This window comes from Excalfactoria chinensis, chromosome 6 (assembly GCF_039878825.1).
Source record: "Excalfactoria chinensis isolate bCotChi1 chromosome 6, bCotChi1.hap2, whole genome shotgun sequence".
Classification (NCBI taxonomy): Eukaryota; Metazoa; Chordata; class Aves; order Galliformes; family Phasianidae; genus Excalfactoria; species Excalfactoria chinensis.
This window is the reverse complement of record NC_092830.1, coordinates 34,592,671-34,614,014: the sequence shown is the minus strand read 5'-3', so window position 1 is coordinate 34,614,014 and position 21,344 is coordinate 34,592,671. Positions and strand designations below refer to the sequence as shown.

Genomic DNA, 21,344 nt, shown 5'->3' with positions numbered 1-21,344 from the left:
ATCCCTGCATGAAATGAACAATGTAATGCTTGTGAACTGAGCTGGCTCTAGATTCTGTTCCTGAAACGTCTTCAAATAAAAGCTATCCTCTAGATGAGATTAATCCATTTGATTTCCTAGGGGTAATGAAATCCACATCACAGGCCTGAAATATCAAATTGTATTTTATAAGCCACAGCAGAAAATTGGTTCCTAATCTCCATAAATCAGTAGAAAAAGTGTTTTCTGTTGCATAAAAGGCCATTTAAAGGCCACAACTTGGACCATATACCCCACTGATTTGCTCACTATTCTTCACCACCGCATTTTTTCCACCTTTTACTTTGTGCAAATATAAATATTTCACTCATTTACCATTTTAGACTTGCACACTAGAATGAAACTTTATATCCTCACAAACAAGTTTGGGATATATTTCCTCTACTGACACAATGCAGTAGAATTTGATTAAATATTCTGGTTAAAAATTGGTATTCAGAGTCTGGCTACCGAAGAGAAAGCTGCTGTTTACAATATTCATGATGTTGTTAACTTGTTGAGACAGCTCCTAGTGAAAATTAATGATTAACTTCAGGACACGATAAAGAAGGCAAGAAGAAATTGTGTGTGTAGAGAGATTATTGCTACTGCTTATGGAGGCCATGTATTACCCATCCTAATTAACACACTGTGACACGAGAGAGAAAAAGTCTCATGACCACACAGAGGTTGGAGCAGCAGCCAAATGCTGCTGTCAGAGGGGTACAACAAAGGTTTCCAAGGGCTGACTTTACGCTGCATCACCCAGAGGGGCATGATGTGTGGGCCAGCTGCCCCGTTAGCAACTGGTACCTGCAGGCTGCAAAAGCCACCTGTGATATGGAGAGATTTGATGCTCTCTAGACATCCAGAAAGCGTAAAGGCCTTAGTTATTATTATTATTTAAAAGAACTTTGTAAGTGTTCTACATTCACTGAAGCAAGATGTTATCAAAGCTATGCTATGTTGCTACTGAGCATACAGTTGATCTGATGCAAATATAACCACCAGAAAAAGCAATGCTAAATACACCTCTTTCCAGCTGCCCCCTTTCAGCTCTGCTCTTAAATTTTTCATTAACACAGAAATTCTCTTGGAGGAGCAACATCACGCAGCAGAGAACAAGATCTTACGAAAGCAACAGATGTTACATATAGGTATGCAGATATTTCAAAAGCAAAGCGTTTCACAGATGCCTCCAGAGCAGCAACATGATGAAAAGGGGGGAATGAATCACTGCCTGATATTCTGACCATGTCTGCACTGAAGCTAAGGGTATAGGTGTGAGCAGCAGTGAAAGACTGCCTTTATTTACACTGTGCTATCCTACTGAGTTCCTTTCGACATCGGCATGATGAAGATAGCTCTGTTGATATTTAATGTTACCACTTGGTAATGTTAATTAAGATCAGTAAGCACTTTGTTTGCAGAGAGTGAGAAAACATGGTAAAAACAAAGACAAGGAGTTAGTAAAATAAATACTCCACAACAGTCCTAGGGGCAGAGCCGTGTGTGCCTGAGGAAAGATGCTGAGAGTATTCATTGCCTCTGAGGGGGCATTTTTGGAGCAGGTATTTTTCTTCTCCTTCTAAGCAATGTCTGTGTTTCACGCTGTAGTGGAAATGCTAAGTCACAGCCTGAAGCAGTGATGGAGCACCTGGTGGGAAGGCAGGACCAACCAAGGGGAGCTCAGGTGTATTGCATGCAGCTGTGCATGGAGCAAGGATCCACCCCTTCCCAGCCCTCATTTAAGGGTTGGCAGTGGAGGTCAGGGGTGTTTTGCTGAAGATCCCTTTGTTTGATGCCTTCAGAAGGTAAGCAGATTTCTTCCTTTGTTTCTGTGCCTACAGTTGTTGCATTTGAGCATCTCCTCTCTTGTTGCAGCCTAGGACTTTGCTGCTCTGCTGTTGTTGCTGTGCTTTCCATTGTGTTACAGTATTACACATATATGAGCTTGTTTTTGATGTTCTGTATTAAACCCTGAATATTTTTAGCATTGAAATGATCAGCTAATCTCTATTTATGGGCAGTCAAGAAGAGTAGAGTGACCTGCAGACTGAGTCCCAATCGGCCACAATTAAATGTTCCAATGCACTCAGGGCACTCACAGAGCCATGAAAATTACACAGCATTGACTGTGCAATATTATATCTCTGGGGCCTTTTATGTTTTAGTTGGGAGTGAAACTAGATGCCCTAGTCAATGCTAGCAGAAACTGACCAGAGCTAGGCTGAGTGGTGAGGCCTCTACGTTAGAGAAACTTTTTATTTAAGAAAACAAAGCAGTCCAATTGTTCAAGAAGAAAAAAGCAATAAGTGGGAAGATCATCCTCTCAGCTTCTGCCCTGCACGTCTCTATGGTGAGGACCATATATGAACTAAAATCTCCTTGCAGTGTTTATAAGGTGGGAAGCTGATAAGGAAACAATACAGCGGGTCAGGTTGGATTAGGTTTCACTAACAGGTGTGACAGCCTTTTGTTTCTATTAGTGCTGCTGTATGCTAAGGGGTTTCTCTAATCTGCCTTCAGCAATGTCAGCATGTTTACTGTACTACAGAATGGCTAGTAAAGTGCATCAAATGTTTGTTCTTATCAGATGGAGTTACTACTAACTCTACTGGCCCTCACTTTGAGTCATCTACCAGCTCCTCCTTGCTTTCTCTCCAGGCATCCCACCTAACTTAGTGTTCTTTGCAAGCATGGCCACCTTCTGCCTTTTGGAATCAGTGTGAAGTCTGGGGCAGCCCCGCCAGTTTTCAGGAGCATGAAGCGTAATAACCTTTCTCATTCTATTCCTACATCTCCTGGGCTGTGACAGCTCATTACTTTGCTTGCTGTGCTTCCTCACTTTCACGGAAGTTTTTCATAAAGGAATGTGTCAATAGCACTTCAGAGGCTCCAGTAAGCACCACCTGATGCTATTCCACAGGTGCACAGCTGATACTGAAGGAACAGAAGCAAGTAGGCACAATCCTTAATTAGCTGAAGCAAAAAATCCAGCTGCTGAAGGGTAATCCAAGAGCTTTGCATAAGAACTCTCAATAAGGCCCTTCCCTAAGACAAAAATTACAATGTAGGAAATGACGGCAGGTGACAGGATGAGGGGAAATGGGCTCAAGCTGCTCCAGGGGAGGTTTAGGTTGGATATCAGTAAAAACTTCTTTACAGAAAGGGGTTTTAAGCACTGGAATAGGCTCTCCAGGGAGGTTGGTTGAGTCACCATCCCTGGATGTGTTTTAAAAACCATTTGGATGTGGTGCTCAGGGGCATGATTTAGAGGAGGGGTGTTAAAGGTAGGGTACAATGGTCAGGTTGTGGTTGGACTCAATGGTCTTTAAGGTCTTTTCCAACCTGAGCAATTCTGTTATTCTATGACCGCATCTCAGAACTGCGTGTATGTGTATATAGATGTGATCTAGTTCAGAGCAGGAACAAACTAATAGAACTAAACAAGGCAGAAAAAACATACTGCAGCCATTTCATTCTTTGATAAAGTAGAAAAAAAGGAAAAGAAACATATTCTAACAAATAAAAGGGAAAGCAGCTACTAATTTTCATGAACAGTCTTTTCCTTGGCACAATGACAATCAAAATAAAGAATGAGAGAGCAACTAATACTACTGTAGTTACTTATATCCTTGTATAAGCTGCTATTTCTCCTCACTCCCCACTCATCCTTTTCTAAGAAATATAGGAAAAATAGCTGGCAGGGAAGCCCATACAGCATCTATCCCTAGCACAACCTATGCAGCTCTATCACTTCTAAAGCATGCACAGCTGTATATGATGAGTTTGAATAATGTTCCGTATTATTCAGTAATCTGTTATTTGAGTAAGGAGCAGCCTTTCTTTCAGTATTGCATCTGATTAAAGGAATTCTTGTGAAAACAGCAGAAATACTCTTCGTGCAATTAAAACTTTCCTGTTTACATGGAAAATTGCTATGAGGCCAACGCTGAAAGAAGATGAAGACCTTAAAGGGTAGAACCTTGACTTTCATGTTCTGTTAAGGAATGTGAGTCATCTCTGGGAATGGGATTAAAGTAAATGTCTGCTCCTGCAGTAGGCTTAACAGTGGTGCTCCCTTTTTCTGTTCTCTGGCTGCCGGATGTCAGTGCTCATAGCTGAGCTAAGAAGGGGATAAGCTGCTACCACCAGGGCATTCCTGCAGTATTTTTTTTGTCATTAAAGATGTGAGGCCTCCATTGTAAAGCAGCCCTGTTAGGAAATTAGTTCTCTTGAACAACACAGTCCTGACTTGAGCAAGTGCTGCCAAGCTCTCTGTTCTGAGCAGACATCAATGAGAGCTTAGCTTAAAGTCGATTAGCTGTGATCCCCAAACGAGTCTTCTTTTGAGACTGTATGTTCTTGTTCCAGCTTGTTGGGCTGGGGATGGAAGAGCCATTTCATGAGAGCTCTTGACAGTGGGAACAAACTATTCAATGTTTTGTGGTGATCTAATGGAAGTTTTTCTTGTTTTTCTTGTACTGCATTTCAATTAGCAGCGGTTTTGCTTGTGGTACTTGAGCTATTTATTCTCCTATAATCTGTAGGCAATACAATATTTGGTATGAGCAGCTCACTACCTAGGCTAAGATACCCTCAATGACAAAGTTGCAATAAAAAAGAGAATCTGAGGCATTTTATTGATTCCTTAGCAAGGTCTAACTGAAAAGAAGAAAAAGAACCTCTATAGCATATGTAGCAATAGAACAGGGACCTGACGTGCATCTGCAGATGAGCTTCTACAAGTCACACCTCATTTAATGCTTTAAAAACAACAGCTGACTCTCTAGCCTTTTAAAACAGGCTGACCTTGCCTTTTAGGCAGCATATGTAGAGTTTCCATTGTAACTGAAGGTGGAGGAGGAAACTCACTCCACCAGTAGGGATTTGTTGGCACTCTCCTTTTTTGGCTTGATAAAGTGGAAGAAAGACATCTGAGGGCGAACTCAAGATTCTAAGAGTGACTGTACTTTGGAAGTGCTTGTGCTGAAGTCAGAAAGACCTGACTTGTGAAAAAGCAGTTGAAAATTCCATGGGAAGAGGTAGAGCTGGTCCAGAACCCCTTGGGAAGGGGATAGGAGTGAATAGGGATGGGAAATAGATGATTATTTCTTAAAGGTCTGAGCTTTTGAGATTTGTATTATTTCATTGCTATTAAGTGGAAATTCAGAGCCGGACTCCCTTGTTGCTTGATCAAGACTGTAAGAGGCATGAAAGTCGTGGAGCAGTTCTAAGAAGTTACTAGAGAGATTTCTGCTTCTATTTGGTAGCGATTTCTATCTCTGTCTGAAAGTAGCTCTGTCACCTTGAATCGAACTGCTAATTCAATGTACTGAAGCATTCTGTAGATAGCACAACCTATTCCTGCACTAAGTCTGTTTTGCCATTTGTGTGAAATCCCAGGTTAGTATTCCATCAGGGCACACTGATGTTATGGGGTTTGGAAGAAACAAAGAAGGCAAGAACAGGAGAAATGCAGCTCTATGTATTGTGTCCGTGCTCTATGACCTTTCAGAGAAGACAGTGAATGCAATTAACCTGATATTAAATTGTTCTGATGATCCCCACTTTCAGAATAAATGTTAAATATTAAAAGCAGGGAGTTCTTAAAGTGTGGATGAGTGGAAAATAGGGATACGTAGTGGAGAAATTCAAGCATTTGGCTGAGAAGGCCTTCTAGCAGAATTCACCCTGGGTGATACTACCTGGACTTTGAGATAACCTTACAGCAGGTGTATTGTGTTTAAAGAGGCTAAAGTCTGATCTCACTTCATTGCTTGAAATGAGGAGAGTACTGAGGTGAGGGTCCAGTGCTGTGAAAACAGGCCATCCAGGTATGCCTTGTTAGTAAAGTTGAAAAGCAGTTGCTAATTGGGCTAAAATCCTTCCATGCTGCTTGGAAGTATAAAATAAGCAATGCAGGTATAGGTTTGGCTCCATGGCAGTGCTATAGCTGCTCTGCCCTATTTCCACAGCAGGCTTCCCTCAGCCCTGTGGCTTAACACTTAGATCCTGCTCTGCCCTGAGTGACAGCATTGCCCAGGGGAGGTAGTTCTGCTCCTCAGTTCTGCTGCACCAACTTCTCACTCAAGCAATTCCTGGTGAAAACAAAACCAAGCTTACAGTGAGAGAAGAGAGCAAGGAATTAGTGAAGTTGTGTTGCTGGAGTAGGAATTGGGGAAAGCTGCATTGCTGGAAGTGGGCAAAAAACAAGTAGGATTGTGGTGTTGATCATGAGAAAGATGTCACCATTTTCTTAGAGGCTCATCGCTACATGTAGGGATGCTTGGTTTGTTATTCAGAGACAAATGCCAACTAGAGATGAATTATGTCTTACTCAGCTCTGAAGCTACTCTAGAATGAATCAATTCTGAACTACAAAGCGAAAGAAAGGCATATAATATTTATACAGTGTCAAGCTGATGCCCTTGAAAAGTGCATATCCCAGCACAGTGAATTTGTGGGCTTCCCCAGCCTTCAGTGAAGATGTATTGATGTGGTCTTAAGGAGGGAAGTCAGCTTCATTGGTTACCAGGGAAAATTCTTGTTCTGCTGATGAAGTAAGTGCTATTTGTCATTCTCAGGCTATGATCAAGAATAAAAGCAACTGTCAAGGGGAAATAGGTGGGCTTCATTTTTATTCCAGGAGTGCCAGCCTATCTTAGATCTTGCTAATAAAATGGTTTATGTACGGTCTGGTGTGGGCATTAGAGAAGGAGTTTATTTTTCTGACAAATGGCTTAATACTTTTTCATGAGGCTGAATTGCACATGAGTGCTATAAGCGTGTTCCTCTTTCCAGTTTGTATGACCATCAGTTTGACTGTATGTGACAAATATCTCCATTTTAAGGTTTCTTCTCCCTTCCCCTTATAGTACTGACGGTATTTGCACACTATAGTGGATCTATGGGATTAAGCCTTCCCATTGCTTTCAAAAGTTGGGTAATCTGTGGCTGGATCTCAATTGAAATAAATAAAAATAGCTCTGATAATGCAATGCATATGCAAGTCTGCATGACTGGGGTTCTTAAATTTTTAAGGTTTGTCTGACAGTTGCCTACAAAGATATAGCAGTAAGACCTGCCAGCTTTAATTCCTGCCAGCCTGTCTTGTGAGTGCTGTCATTTCTGTGGCTAAGCTCTACTTTGCACCAAAGTTTCTATAGTTAAGCTATAGGTCTGCTGAACAGGCAGATGGCTGGGTGAAAATCTGGTGGGTTTTAGGGTCGAGGTGTTCCTGCTTGGTTCACCTTGAGAGCTCATCTGGGAAGATGGGCTTAAAGAATCCTCTTGGCTTAGTGGTTTTGGGATGTTTTAGAGAGGTGGGTAATGCAAGCTTTATGCCCTGAGTCAAGTAGAAGGGGATATAAAATGTGGATTGTGTGCTAATTAATGGATCCAGAAGACTTATCCACTGCCTCCTTTTCCAGAGGCCCCACTTTGCTTGGGTTCACAGCTGGAGATGGTGGGGCAGGAATCTCAGCTGCTTGAAGGGTGTTTAATCCATGCTCCTTGGCATGCTGTTAAGGCAGCAAAGTGGAATCCATGTCAGCACTCCGGTTTGAGCTGCGTTTTTAGGCAATTAATTATTCCCATCTATTCCAGGAGTCATCAGTGCACTCTTGCATGTCTAGCCCCCGAAGCCCATGCGTAACTACCTCTTTGGTAAATTTAAAAAGATGCATTATCTGATGAAGTGCTTTTTGTGATTTAGAAGCAGCTGCGGGACTAAATGCAGAGATCAATCAGTATCGATTATCACTGGTTTTTCCTGGGCTTAAGAAGTGCTCTGTGATGAGGGACTGCAGGGCTTCACCGGTTCTGAAGCATTCCCTGCGAGATATCAAAGTGAGGGTAATTAATGCTGTGGGCACGGGCATTAATTCTGGACCAGTGATGACATGGGCAATAAAAGGCGAATGTAGCCTTTCCCATAATGTACTGCTGTTAGAGTGCATGTATTTTTGGCTGTTAGTTGACTTTGAATTATCTGCCTGTCTCCTGCCACTGCTATTTTTCTAAAGCTCCTGAAATACGAGGCAGTGGCAAACATACTGGCGTGGTGTGCAGGGCTCTGACTGCTTTCAGGCCTTTCACAACGTGTATTTGTGCCCCAGTTTCTCCAGCTGTGCAATAGGAGCAACGGAGGCTCCAAAGTACTGTGGACAATAAAGAGCTGCATTAAAAAGGAAGGAAATACTGATGCCTCAGTCTTCCAGGGAAAACAGCACTTGCTGATTCCTGCAGTGCTAGGAGGGGAGAGTTAGAGAATATCTGTGTGTGTCTGTGCTGTGCTTCTGCTTGCGCTTGAGGTTGGTAACAGCTCAGCCTGTCAGTGCAGTGAGCTGGGTGAATAGCTGTTCCTTTTGTCCCTGTTGGCCTGGGATGAACTCAGCCTTTCTGCTCTGCTTTGGGCAGGGGCTGGCTGCAGAGGCAGGTACAGATTTAACACTGATTATCCTCCGAGCTCTGGTACCTTCTACTTAAGAAGAGCAGAGTGACTTGTCACACTGGTGACAGCCTCCCTGTTCTGAAACCATAAAAATTCATTTGTGTCTTCTAAAAGCCACCCCATATATTGCAGCCTCATCTACATGGCAGCTTGTGTGGCTGCAGTAGTTCAAATGCTTCTTTTATTTCAGAAACTTATCTAAAACTCCTCTGATTCATTGAGGAAGGAAAGCCCTCTTGGGGCTGGACGTAAGGAACCACCATTGCCCTTTTAAACCATGAGGCTTTGTAAATGTCTTCAAGAGAAACTGAAGCAGAGATTTTTTTTCCTCCTTCTCACAGCACTGTATGCATGGATCAGTGGTAACATTTATTTTAATATAATACCTCATGGGGTTTTTGGTATCTTGATCATCCAAGCTTGACTTTCTGTCAGTCCCTTCCAAAAGCCTAACTGCGTAAAAAAAGCCAAATAGTGCATCTAGAGCACTTCAAAAGCTTGCTTTAAATTTCCACTTTTTAGAATGAAAATGGAGGTGGGTGCTTCCCAACCCCAAATCTTAATAGCTCTACATCTGTAACACTTGTTGCTGATATGACAAATGATCTCATTAGCTCCACCTGCTCCCATGTTTTCCTACAGGAAGGTGTCAGGAGACAAGACACTGGAACAGAGATGCTGGGCCTTACTGATTGAAATAAATCTTGACTTAAGGCTTTGAAAGTGGTTTTTTTATTGCTCCTCTAGCAAAACGCTAGTCTCAAGCTACCTGGAGGTTGCTTGGCTTGTATTTGAAGGCTCTTACTAGCTTGATGTTATCAAACTTACTTAATGATTCTTTCTTTGCATATCAAAGACAAACACTTCCTTGCATGCTTGCAAAGCCGTATCTAATCTTAAATCTTGTGTTAATTCTTTGATCTTGGTGCTTCCAGCAGTGTAAAACAACAAACCGCAGCATTTTCATTATGATACGTAAGTGATACAATTTCCTGAGAAAATAGAATCTTATTTCTAGATCTTCTGAAGAGGTTAGTGAGTGTGAGATCTATTAGTGTAGTACATAAAAGGGTCAGCGACTCTACAGGGCTGTTGAAGAAGGAACGCATTCACCACTTGAGAAAACAGAGAAGATTGTCTATCCTCTGCAGTGTGAGCATTTGGTCCCATGAAGGAGATGAGTGTGAAATGGGGCCGTGGCCACCCACAGCAGCACCTTGCAGAGAGGTTGGGTACAAGGGATGAAAGAAGGGAGCATGAGTCAGGGTCTTAGCTGCTGAGCACCCACCCAGGGTTTCCACCTCCTTGGCACAAGTATGTATTTCTCCATGGGAGCCTGACAGGGGAAGCTCTTCTGATTGGGACTATTTGGTTGTGAAATAATGAGAGTTGAGAGCACGACTAGGAAAGCAGTGAACAAATGTTTCTTATCCCACAGGCCATAAATACAAATGGTTGAACATGAAGAGCCTCCAATTTGACTCACTGCAGTACAATGTTTCTTAAGCGTTAGGGTATAAATAAATAATCTTGTTTTGATCTTCCTGATGAGAAAAATATACACAGAGGGAAAGGAGAGAGTACAAACAGTACGTGTGGAACTTTATCTCCCAGCATAAAGCTTGTAAATGAGATTTTGTTTTCCCCATCCTTAACTCAGGACGTTAGTGGGTACTGGACTTTATTCGACCATTAGCCTAACTGTGCACTGTCATCTGCGACACAGTTTAGAGGGAAGAAGTCTATAAAGGCTCTCGAGGTCTAGGAAAAAAAATAAGCCTGTGATTATCCTGGAGGTGCCTTTATTCCCTTTGCAGTATTTGCAACTCTGAGCCACAAATCTCTGATCCATACAGCTGTGTCAGTCCAGTGCCTCATAGCACCTATCCTGGTGATTAATGGTGTCCTAGCAATGGGCAATAGACTACAAAGGAAGCAAGCCTTCAATTGCTGTTATCCTGCACCTCCCTGGGAGAGCAGCAGCGAGGCAGGATGGTCGGGAGGGGCTTTTAAGAGGGATTTCTTTCAAGTTATCTGTGAATAGCTGTAGACAATAGGCAGGATGTGGCCGTGCTATGAGCTGGGGTCTGGGATGAGACTGGGAGGGACCTGAGGACTGTGACTGAAAATGGTGCGTTCTTTTACTGACTGTTGGAAATCCTGTGTAAATGCGATTACGTGGTGTTGTTTTGCAGTAATGGTAAGTGGATGGAGCCTGGGAGAGTTACAGATGTGCTGTCACTTGGAGCCAGGCAGAGGTGGGGTCAGCTGTGATGCATCTGGCTAATGACAGTCCATGTGGGCAGTGGTCTTTCCCAGCAGCTTTTGGAGGACTTGGTGTTTTCCTTGCTCCTGTTGCTTTTGATTCTTCTGGCCTTTTTAGGCATGATGGGCCTTACAGGAAATGGGGGCTCACTGAGTGCGCAGCCCAGGCTCCTTGTTCAGACCTTGTACATTGATTAGGGAACTGAACTGTTCTCTCTGCTGACCTGGAAATGCCAGCAAGAGATTTGGATCCCGAAATGTTGACTTCTGGGAGCTCAGGATTCTGAGCTCCATGATCTATTCCTTCTTTGTGCAGTGGCTTTGCCAAAATTCTCCTCCCCAAACCCATAAAAAAGAGGGATTAGATCTGAATTTTCAGGCTCAAATGCTATCTTTTCTAGGTATGCTGCACATCTGATGTTTTTTATCAGACTACTGAGCTTTGGTACTGCAAAGATCCTATTTTTAACAGAGAACTAGTATTTCATAAGCTCAAAGTGGATCTGGCAAGAGAAGGATGCTGCATTCACTGTTATTCTAAAGAGTGCATGAGAGAGAAGATGCCCGCATTAACAGACCATCAGACAGCTTGCCATTTGTAGCTTAAGCTTATCATTGAGATGGAATTATGAACAAGACTTGCTGCAAGGCTGAGGGTTTTACTGGGACATTTGCAAATGACATTAAAGTGAGACTTGTAACAACCCCCTTGATGAATTTGAGCTTTTTAACTACAGAGCTGCATTGCAGTTCATCACAGAAGTCCCCTTTGGGATGGTTATGAGGTGACTTCTGTAACCTGGATTGGTGCTGGAGTTCCTGATGAATGCCATCGTGGCTCTGCCTATGGGCTGTGGTTGCAGGAACTGAACTTGCTCATGTATTGCTCTGATATGATTTTGCTCCCCTGTCTGCTGCTCTGGATGCTGAAAAAGTGGATATTTGTGTCTCCATCATCTTGTGCTACATTTACTTTCCATCATCTCTAAGTGCTCATTCCAGGAACAGGGAAATTGTATCTTGGCTTATTAAAGAAGAGGAAAGATGGGTATGTAGACTGAGATTAATCTCTAGACCTTTGCTTGTTGGTAAGCTGAGTTTCTGCCTGGTTTTGCTGACAATGGAGGTATCCAAGACCTCTGATAGGTTCCCAGAGGTGGCAATGCAGATACTTAAGTGCTGCTAATCTGACCTGGCTGGAGACACCAGATGTGGATCTGTGCTGCTCAGGATGACATATAATAGCCTTGTGTGGGATTGGGGAGTTTTTCAGATTCTGATTTCAGTAACAAATTTTTGGCCCTTTGCTGATTTTTGGTTATTATTTTTTAGTAGAATTTTTTTGGGGAATGAGTCCATTTCCAATGGAGGGGAGACTGGCTCTTTAATACTGTTTAAAGCTGAGATTGCCTCTAAAATTTCTTCTTCCAAAAGGATTTAAAATTGTTTGGGCTTACTAAAAAGGAACATTTTCTCTTTATAAAGAAGTAAGCTCTTTTCCTGTCATCATTTTTTCTCTTTTTGCACAGAAATCCTACAAAAATAAGTGAAATGCCTCCCTCGGTGTGTGCTATTTCATCTTTGCTTTGCTTTTGTGCCTCCTGCTTATTTATGGAAGTAGCTTTGTTTCCTCAATAAACACAGGCCACATTTTTTCTTGATTTCATCAGCCTAACAGCGTGAGCTGCTCAGATCCACCTCTGCTTTGCTGTAGACACTATGAGAAACAAGTGATCGGGTCAAAGGGATGAGGTGTAGCTGTAACTACAACGTGGGCACAGGCATCTGTGAAGAGAGTTGATACCAAATATAAACAGTTGTTGAAATATGATAAACTGCCTGGGGTTGCAAAGTAATGACTGGATAGGTCTTTGACAGAAATGAAGGTGTTCTTTCCCTCCTCCCCCCCTTAATCCATCTGAGTCTGACATAAATGTAATAATTCTGGTCCTGTTTGCAAGGGCAGTATCAGCCTTTTGATTCTCAAGCAAGAGGAAGGGCCTGTTTTCATGCATTTGTGCAAGCTCTGTTTCTCCTCATGCTTTCAGGGATCATGTTTGCAAGGCAGGGTGAGTTGGGAGAGCTGTGGATGTGTTGGTGTTCATCCCTTCTGGGCCTGGCTGTGGATTTCAGCTAGGGGTGGACCTGGATGTTGCTTGTCACAGGGACACAGCAATTTCCTTTGAATTACCCCATGAATCATGCAAGGCTGAGAAACCCCAAATCCTTTATTTTCTTTTCTATACAGTCGAACAGAATTATTTTTCCCATCCTTTTTAGAGGTGGTATTTCACATTGGTTTGGTTGTTGGCAACCCCTCTAGATATGGGGCCAGAGCAACACTCCATTTACTTTGGTGGAAGGATGCCAGGCAGTGCAGCTGAGGACCTGGCTCTTCTATCTGGGCTGCAGTTACAACACTTATCTAAGCTGATCTGTAATTTTTGCCTGGAGATTTCGAGAATCGTTTTTTTTTGCATGACTCGGTTATTTCTTGTGTCAGGATGGGCTGGAAATACCCCGTAGCAGATGTTCTTGTGGCACAAGTTATGCTTGCATTCCTGATGTGGCCTGACCCTGAAATAGCTGAGCATATATAGAGAAGAGGAGGAGCGGAGTGGCTTGATGGGAAATTAACCATTCTCTGTGGCTTGGTTCAGCATCAGCATGGAAAATCTAGGTTTTGCCATTTGAAAAATCCATTGCCATTTGCCATTGCTGAAGGAAAGGAGCTTGTATCTCTGTGTCAGCTCCTTGGCTCTCTTATGGGATATTAACTCAAACTCTGCTGCTCTGATTCATTTCCAGCTGCCACCAGGGATGCTTACGCTGTCTTGAGTTTAGAGCTCCCCTTGCCTTGTTTCCACCATGTGGTAATGCTCTCCTGCACTTAGTGATATTCCACATAGAAATCTTCATTAGCCTTGCTAATTGCTATTGTAGTATTTCAAATCATTTCATTTTTTGACTAGCCGGAGCAGAGCTTTATCATTTGGACGGACTAATTTACATCAAGTGGGCATTGGGACTGCAGTGCCTGAGGCTCTGCTTGTCTGTGTCTGCTAATGCTCCAAGGAGGTTTGTAATCACAAGGAAAAAGAAACAGCAACATTTAACTCCAGGCTTTAACACACTTCCTATAACACATACATGGAAAATGCTCCTAGCCATTGCTCTTTAGGGTAGGCAGCACTGATGACTGGGAAAGCTGTGCTTGCTGTGGGAAGACTTTCCTTGTACAGGTGTAATGTAATGCGTGTGTACATTTGGGTCTGCCGATGTTTTAGCGATGCATTACCCGGTAATTGAAAACACAGGCAGGCAACGTGTGATATGAATGCTAAACCTGCTGCTGGAACCTACAGCCACGCAAATGGGAATGGCCTGATGTGCCCTCTGTGAACACAGCTCATTTTTAAAAGATGTAAGGTTCAAACTGAACAAGCTAAAAGCTTGGCTATTCCAGGGCAGTTTGATCTTCATTACTCACGTGTCCTGTATTACTCTTCCTCCGGGTCACTTCTTCAGTGTTTTATATGGGTAATTTCTTCTTATGATGTATGTAGTAAGTAAATGGGACAGGTTCTGCCACTAGAATGTGATGACAAACTATCTGCTTCTATAGTGTGTTCGTTTTTTAGATTTGAAAACATTTTATAAAAGAAAAGCCAATTACTCCTACATTCTACATAGCAAAAAAGAGTCAGTAAGTGTTTAAATTATGTATGCAAAATCCATTACCAGGTCAGTGGCAACATCAGAACCTGATTTGAACCTCTGTGCTGCAGTCCCGGTCTGTTTGCCGGCCCTGTGCAACATTCAGGCTATGGCACATGATGAAACAGAACAATGCTTTATTAGTCAGCCTTTAGTTAATCAGGGTGTTGCAGTGAACTTGCTGTGGCAGTCGCTTCAGAAAGGTGCTTTCAATGAATACCTTGCTGAAGTTCAATCTCCTGTCCTAATCACTGAAGCACAACTGATACAGCAAATCATCAAACGCTGTTTTTCAAGCAGTCCCTCAAACCGTTTGACTCTTCAGTTACTGCATTTGCTTTTCCAGTTGGTGTATTAATGCCTGTCCTCCAGTTCTTCAGCTAGAATTGTGTATGATAAATAGCTGAGATGGCACAGGGTCCCGTCTTTGAGCAGCAGTGCAAATGCACATCTGGTGTGGAAGGGGCAGATCCTGAGGCACGCACTCAAAGGAAGGTTTTCTTTACATTGTATGCGGCTACTCTGCTCGTAATTACAGGCAAAGAGCTATTTGAGGCATCTCAGTCCATTTCTTGTTACCTAAAATAACTTCAAAATGGGTGTGTGTTGCAAGTGTAGCTCTGAATAACTCCATGGACAAATATGTCCTAGCAGTGCTAGGGTGCTGTAATTGAAGGAAGTCTCCATAACCCTCCCCTGTGACACCTCCCATAGAGGGTGCTGAAGATTCAAGTCTGCTCTTTGCTCCTAAGTTCCATATGAAAGAAGAAAATATGTTGTGTCAGTTTCGAGCAAGTGCTGTTAGGAAAAAGCAGTCACTTTTGTATCTTGGTCTCTTTTACTGCAACAAAGAACTATTTTCTAGCACACCCATCATTGTTGCTTTTCTTGTGCAGCTCCAGGAAATTCCAACCACATGTGGATTTTTCCCTACAGAAATCTCTGCAAACATCCCTTGCAACACCCTCAAGAAGATCCGTTCTTGCTTCTGAACAGGACCCTTAAAGCTTACAGAATGCCATTTTCACTTGCTTTAGGGCCTGGAATTTGATATGTGGCTAACATAGGAATCTTGCATGTTTGGTCTGAAAATCAGGCCACACTTTTTTTTTTTCCTTAGCTAATATAAGGGAGAAAAGCCTTCCAGAGATTGACATGGGAGGGAAGAAAGGAGATATATCTTATCTGTTTGCTCTTCCCTGGGACTCCCCACTGCAGTGGTGTGGTGGTTGGCTGCTCTTCAGGTCCTTATCTTGCACAAATCCATGAGAATTCCCTTTATGGGCTGTGAAATCTCACAGAGGATGAATTGTAAAGGCAGAGAAAATAGGAAGATGGAAGGAAGAAATCCATGGCTGTGGCAGGGACAGGATCAGTAATTGACTTTGTGGGGTCGGGAGAGGACCATCACACTGTTGTGCTTTGTGTGAGTCATGCTGAACTTTGTGTATCTTTTTCCTGAGCTGCACCCTGCTCCATCTCTGGCTTCCCCAGTGTGGATTTCACAGCGTTCTGCTGCCTTGCTACCAGCTCCCATAGGCTTTCCTCCTCTTGGATTTTACACCTTGCTGCAACACAAAGACAAATTGGCCATTTCACACTGCTGTGCACTACAGCAGCTGCTCAGCTGGGCATTCAGGTGTGCCAAAGTGAGGAGGTACAGTGCTCTCAGCAGAGCAGTGCACGTGCTTTTGCATATAGAGCTGCTGTAGGAGTTGGGAGCAGGGGTTAGGCAGAGGAACAGCAAGTTCTCATAAGCATCCTAGGAGTGCTGGAGGACACAATATTAAAGCAAATCCACCTTCATTTTCTACCTCTAGTTGTGCAGTCACTTGAGGCTACATCTTAATACGAGTGAGGTCTTAATTACACTTCTCCTCGGTGTGAGCATAGATGAAAAAGAAGGTTCAATTTCCATTATTTTGGTGTAATCATTGCAAGCTACTACGATGGCAACGACTTTGAAGATGTCTCTATTGTAAATCTCATTACAATTGCACTTCAGAGCACCAGTCGTACATGCTCTCTTTTCTGTTAAAGCTTCTTATGCTTGAGGCGTTATTTTAACCTGTTCAGTTGCAAAGAAGGGCTTTAAAAGGAAGTATTGCCGTCGCCTCTTTACTCATTTATGGCAGGTAACATGAAATTTGGAAAGGAAGTACGGGAACAATCTCTTGTAAAACCTTTTGCAATGACACTTGTAATTCTGCAGGGTTAAATAGGCTGGGGTTTGCTGCTTTCCTTTCTTAGCAAGGAAAGGAAAACTACAGACTCAGACCCTAGTTTTGTAGCGGGGCATTCAGACTACTCTGAGCTGTGTTGCTAAAACCAGGCTTTTGAATGACACAAGCTAGTGTGGCACTGGGTCTGGTTTTAAGAGTACACGATCTTTGAAGGAAGATTTATAACCCAAGACAATGTGTTCCCACAAAAACTAAAGGCCAGATCTTGCTACATTGCAGCTCTGGTTTCTGCATCGCCTACTTGGCCACGTAAGATGGCATCATCCAGTTGCAATATTTTGCAAGACTTAATGTTACAGGTGATAAGGTCATAAGATAGAATGTAGGAACATGAGGAAAGGGAACTCGCATGGCATTTTTGTCCATGTAAGTTTTCAAATGAATAGTCCCAGCGAGCAGTTGAAAAGAGACGATTTACAAGAGTGAAAGTGGAATGTGGGATTGGACCCTCCTCTGTCCACTTTTGGACCCTATAAACTGTTGAATGGGTTTTATAGGGTGGTGGAGTTGACCTATTTGCCCACTTTATTTCAGCACTATAGCTGTCATAGCATTGGTCTTGACAAACAACATCTCAGACATAATTTTACAGTTTTAAATAGTTGAAGGAGACTGTGCAGCCAGATAATCTATGATCTGTGTACATGTCAGTACTAAAATTAAATGGTTAATTAAGTTTATTTTCCCTGGGCTGCTCCATCTGCATTCTTCCAGTGTGTTGCTGTAGAGAGGACAACACTTCTTCCAGGAATGAATGGAGTTTTCTAGGTATAAAATGAAGCCAAGAGACAGCAGACTAGTGTGAAACCCATTAAAGTGACTGGGAGGCTTTCCATGCTATTTAATGGGCTTTAGCTCATCCCTTTTATGAGCTATATGAGAGCTGTTAGCCATTTCAGAAGAGGCCCCTTGCTGGGGTAAGCGTTGGCCAACATTGGCAGAGCTGGCGGCTGGTGGGCAGCCACATCTCATCCCACATGTCTCATGTGGGTGCTGAGGCACCCTCAGACAGAATTACAGCATCCACACGCAGCCCAGTGATGCTGTATCTCCTGAGAGGCGTGTGCTGGGTAAGTCTGATTTCTTGCGAAAGAAGTCAGCATCACATTCAAAGCACCTAATGTGGTGTTAATTCAATTCTCTAAAGTCTCTCCAAGCGGTGTTTCTGTTTGCTGGCAGCTTGAGGTTATTCAGACGAAAAATTGTTATGAATTCTACATGCTGAAATCTCCCTGTACCCTGGTACAACCTAGGAATACCTAAGCAATGTTAAAGTGGCTCTCAAGCAGAAACAGCTTTGTTGAGAGCAGGAATTTATCACGGATTATTGTACCTCTGAAGGTGGAGAAAACTACAGTTATGAGACTTCAGTATAGGGATCTTAAGCATGTGAGGCTTGTGCCCTGTGCTTACACAGAGGCATCCCTAAACCTTGTGTCCTTGAAGATGGAGATGGCCTTGATGGAGGTGCTGGTGGGGAGGCCACAGCCATGGAGACCGTGGCTTTGGTGCTGCTAGTTCCTGTGGGCTTTTACTCATTTTCCTTCCTTATTGGACTTGACACTTTAGGTAGCAGAGATTCCTACCTGGTTGGAAGTAACTTAAGTGTTACCTTTCCCTCCCTTTTCTTCCTCTGTGGCACTCTGCCTGTTTGATGAGTTTGGAGAGGAAAAGCATCTCATATTGCAAGGGCAGCAAACAATATCCAGTTCCTTCTTGTGCTTCCATCTCCGGAGCTGTTTGTCCTCCTGCTGTTTCCAATCATGTGAGTGACCTATATGCCTGTGCTTTCTCTCCTTGTCATTCCCATGCTCTCTCTAACTTCATTTTTTGGGTTCAGAACTACCCTGGATGTCTGAGTTTCAGAGTGGGTAAAGCTGAACCTAACTTCATTCTCCTTGCAGCCCTGGGATTTCTTTGCAGTGCTCATCTAGCAGCACAGACCAATTAATAATGTCTTCAGGTCCTTCCCCAGACCTGTGCATGTTCTTGTTGCTCTCTGAAAAGGCACATCATCTCCATCCCCACAGCTGCTCCTTCCAATTTATTTTCAGGTCCTTACACTGCAGGTTGCATCCACCAGTTCCCTTTCTGGAAGGGCTGAGTGTAATTGCTTCAGTATCTTCTGAGAGTCTGTATCTTAAAAGGTGAGCCACAACTTCTGCAGCTGCAGCTCCCCATTGGTCTTGTGTATGCAAAGTGCATTTCCTCTTGCCAGAGGCTTGAAAATTTCTGTGCACCTGCTATAATATGACGCCAGCACTCTGTGATGTTTCATGTTGGATCAGAGCTTTTCTACTCTAATTCTGCCTGAATTAGGAGGCTTAGTTCTCAACTTTTGTTATATGAAATTTCAAGTCTATGACATTTTGTGCTTTGAAAAGCTTCTCTGAAGATGCTAAGATGAAACCTATTAATTTAGGTGGTGTTTAAATACTTTTCAAACTGTCTCAGTTCTATTTTCTTCCGGACCTGTTGGATGGGAACATCTGGCATCAGTCTTCTGTGCTGAAATCTGAAAGGCCCAAAGTCTTACCTGGAGAAGTGGTGAACAGTGGTGGATAAAGTGGCTTCTGGGATTTTGCATCTGGAGGAAGCAGACTGTGCTTGGCCTGTTTTAATGAAGCACTTGCTTTGGTGTAGCAGCATCTCCACCAGTATACATGGATTAATCAATATGGTTCTTCTCTCACCTGCATCCTGTAGGGAATTTCAGGTGTTTCACCAGTTACTTTCTATTGCCATGTTCGTTTGATGATGGATAGGTGTGTCCTGATGCTACATTCAGCTTTTCCATTCCTTTGTAAGTTGCCCAGATCTTGAGGAGATGCCACATTTCTATACCCATTCACTTTTTTCCCTAATAATAATAATAAATGAGCTTGTAAGTGCAATTTAGGTTGTAACTTAACACCTATTTTACATGGTTCTTTATTAGTATTGTTTTTCAGTATAATACCTTTTGCTTGCTGGAACTTAAGGTTGGCTCTTCAGTCCACAGTGAGAGGGGAGGAAAGCTGCCTGTTACATGCAGCAGCTTTACAGGTTGCATCAAGTGTTTCATGCTGAAACAGAGAACTGTGAATGGGGAAGGCAGCTTTTAATCAATTAGTTAATTAAAAACCTCACTGTCTCCTGTGCGATTCTATTGGGTCTGGATGACCTCTGCTATCATGGTCCCTTTCTTAACTACAGAATGGCATAGCACTTTAAGATGAGCAACAAAAAAATATTGGGGTCCATAAATCATCAATGGGCCAAAGGGTTCATGGAGGATTGTTCTGTCATCACACAGATTATGCATCCCAGCTGGTCTCAAACTGGGCACTCGTGGCACTCAGCTGAAGCTGCAGGCTGTTGCCAAAAAAATCAGGCCAAGCTGACTCTGCCTATTGCAAAACCTGAGCTGTTACCCCCTCGAGTGGCCTGACAGAAGATCTGATAACCCGTTTTCTATGGCTTCGCTTGGATTTCATTTCATACCTTACAAAGAAATCTCTTGGTGCGCTTTGTTTAATAAAGAGCACTTTTCATGCTAAATTTTCTATTGGAGCCAGCTGGAAGTTGGTGTTCATTTCTTTGCTAAAATTAATTGAACTGTTTTCCTGGAAAAAGCTGTGGTGTGCAGGAGCCATCACTCCATGGCACATTGCATTGGTTTGAGAAATAGTTATGTAAAGCCACAGGAATAATGAATGGTGCATCGTGTAACCATGTCTGCAATTCCAAGGAGTGACCTGCTTAGTACAGAAGTGCTTGTATTCCCATACTGCTCTTGTGTTTGTAATTAGTGTTTATTCTAATTTCTAACGAGGAAGCTGCATCCATCCACTGGGAGACGGATGCAACCGGAGTCCCGCAGTGTGTTAATGGAGTGAAGGCAATCTTGCCTCTCTGTTGATTCACACTGCAAGTCTTTTCCACTTTGAAGGATTACTATTAGTTTGGTTTTCCAGCTTTGCTAGGAGACGTCTTGTATCCTCTGAAAATAGGAACATTTGAGTTGCAGTTGGCATGGACTGAGAAAGCCTTTGTTAATGCACTGTTCTGGGGGGTTCAGCAGCCACTTTTGTGCCCTCAGAGTAAAAGCACTCATAGGGATCTGTACCCAGTCCATGAAGGGCTGAGATAGAGCTTAGCTTTTTTAACACAGCTACCTTAATCCGAACCATTTGGCCCTGAGTGATGTGAGCATTGTGCCTGTGTGTGACAAAACTGGGAGCCTGGAGTTCCAGCTAGTTTGTTTATTGATAGGGAGAATTGCTGTAAATTTGCTTCAGGGATATATATATATGTATATATTCTAATAAAGACACATTTGTTCTAATAAGACACACTTCACTTCATGCAGCTGAAGCTGTAAGTGAAAAGGAATGGTGGAATTTGGTGCGTGATGTTATTTATACAAATGTCTTTCACATTACTGTGGTTTCTTTAACCTGGAAAAGCAAATTTGCCTATGTTTTTATTTCCTAAGAGGAGATAAGAACTCCCTGGAAAAAGCCCACTGAGCTGCTGAACCTTGATGTGTGCTACCTTATAAAGCATGGCTATATGTAAACCACATAAATGGAATGTAATTGCAAGCTTCTACTCCATCCTATATATATATATATACAGTGACCAGACAGTCTGGTCAACAG

General features: G+C 42.8%; 1 long non-coding RNA gene across 1 annotated transcript; it reads left to right on the top strand.

The window, feature by feature from the left end:
* The first annotated feature begins 1,810 nt into the window (after positions 1 to 1,810).
* LOC140253701 (uncharacterized) lies at positions 1,811 to 19,269 on the top strand. The gene is made up of 3 exons (XR_011903955.1): positions 1,811 to 1,832; positions 18,756 to 18,848; positions 19,156 to 19,269. It is a non-coding gene; the product is annotated as an uncharacterized lncRNA (long non-coding RNA).
* Positions 19,270 to 21,344: the final 2,075 nt, after the last annotated feature.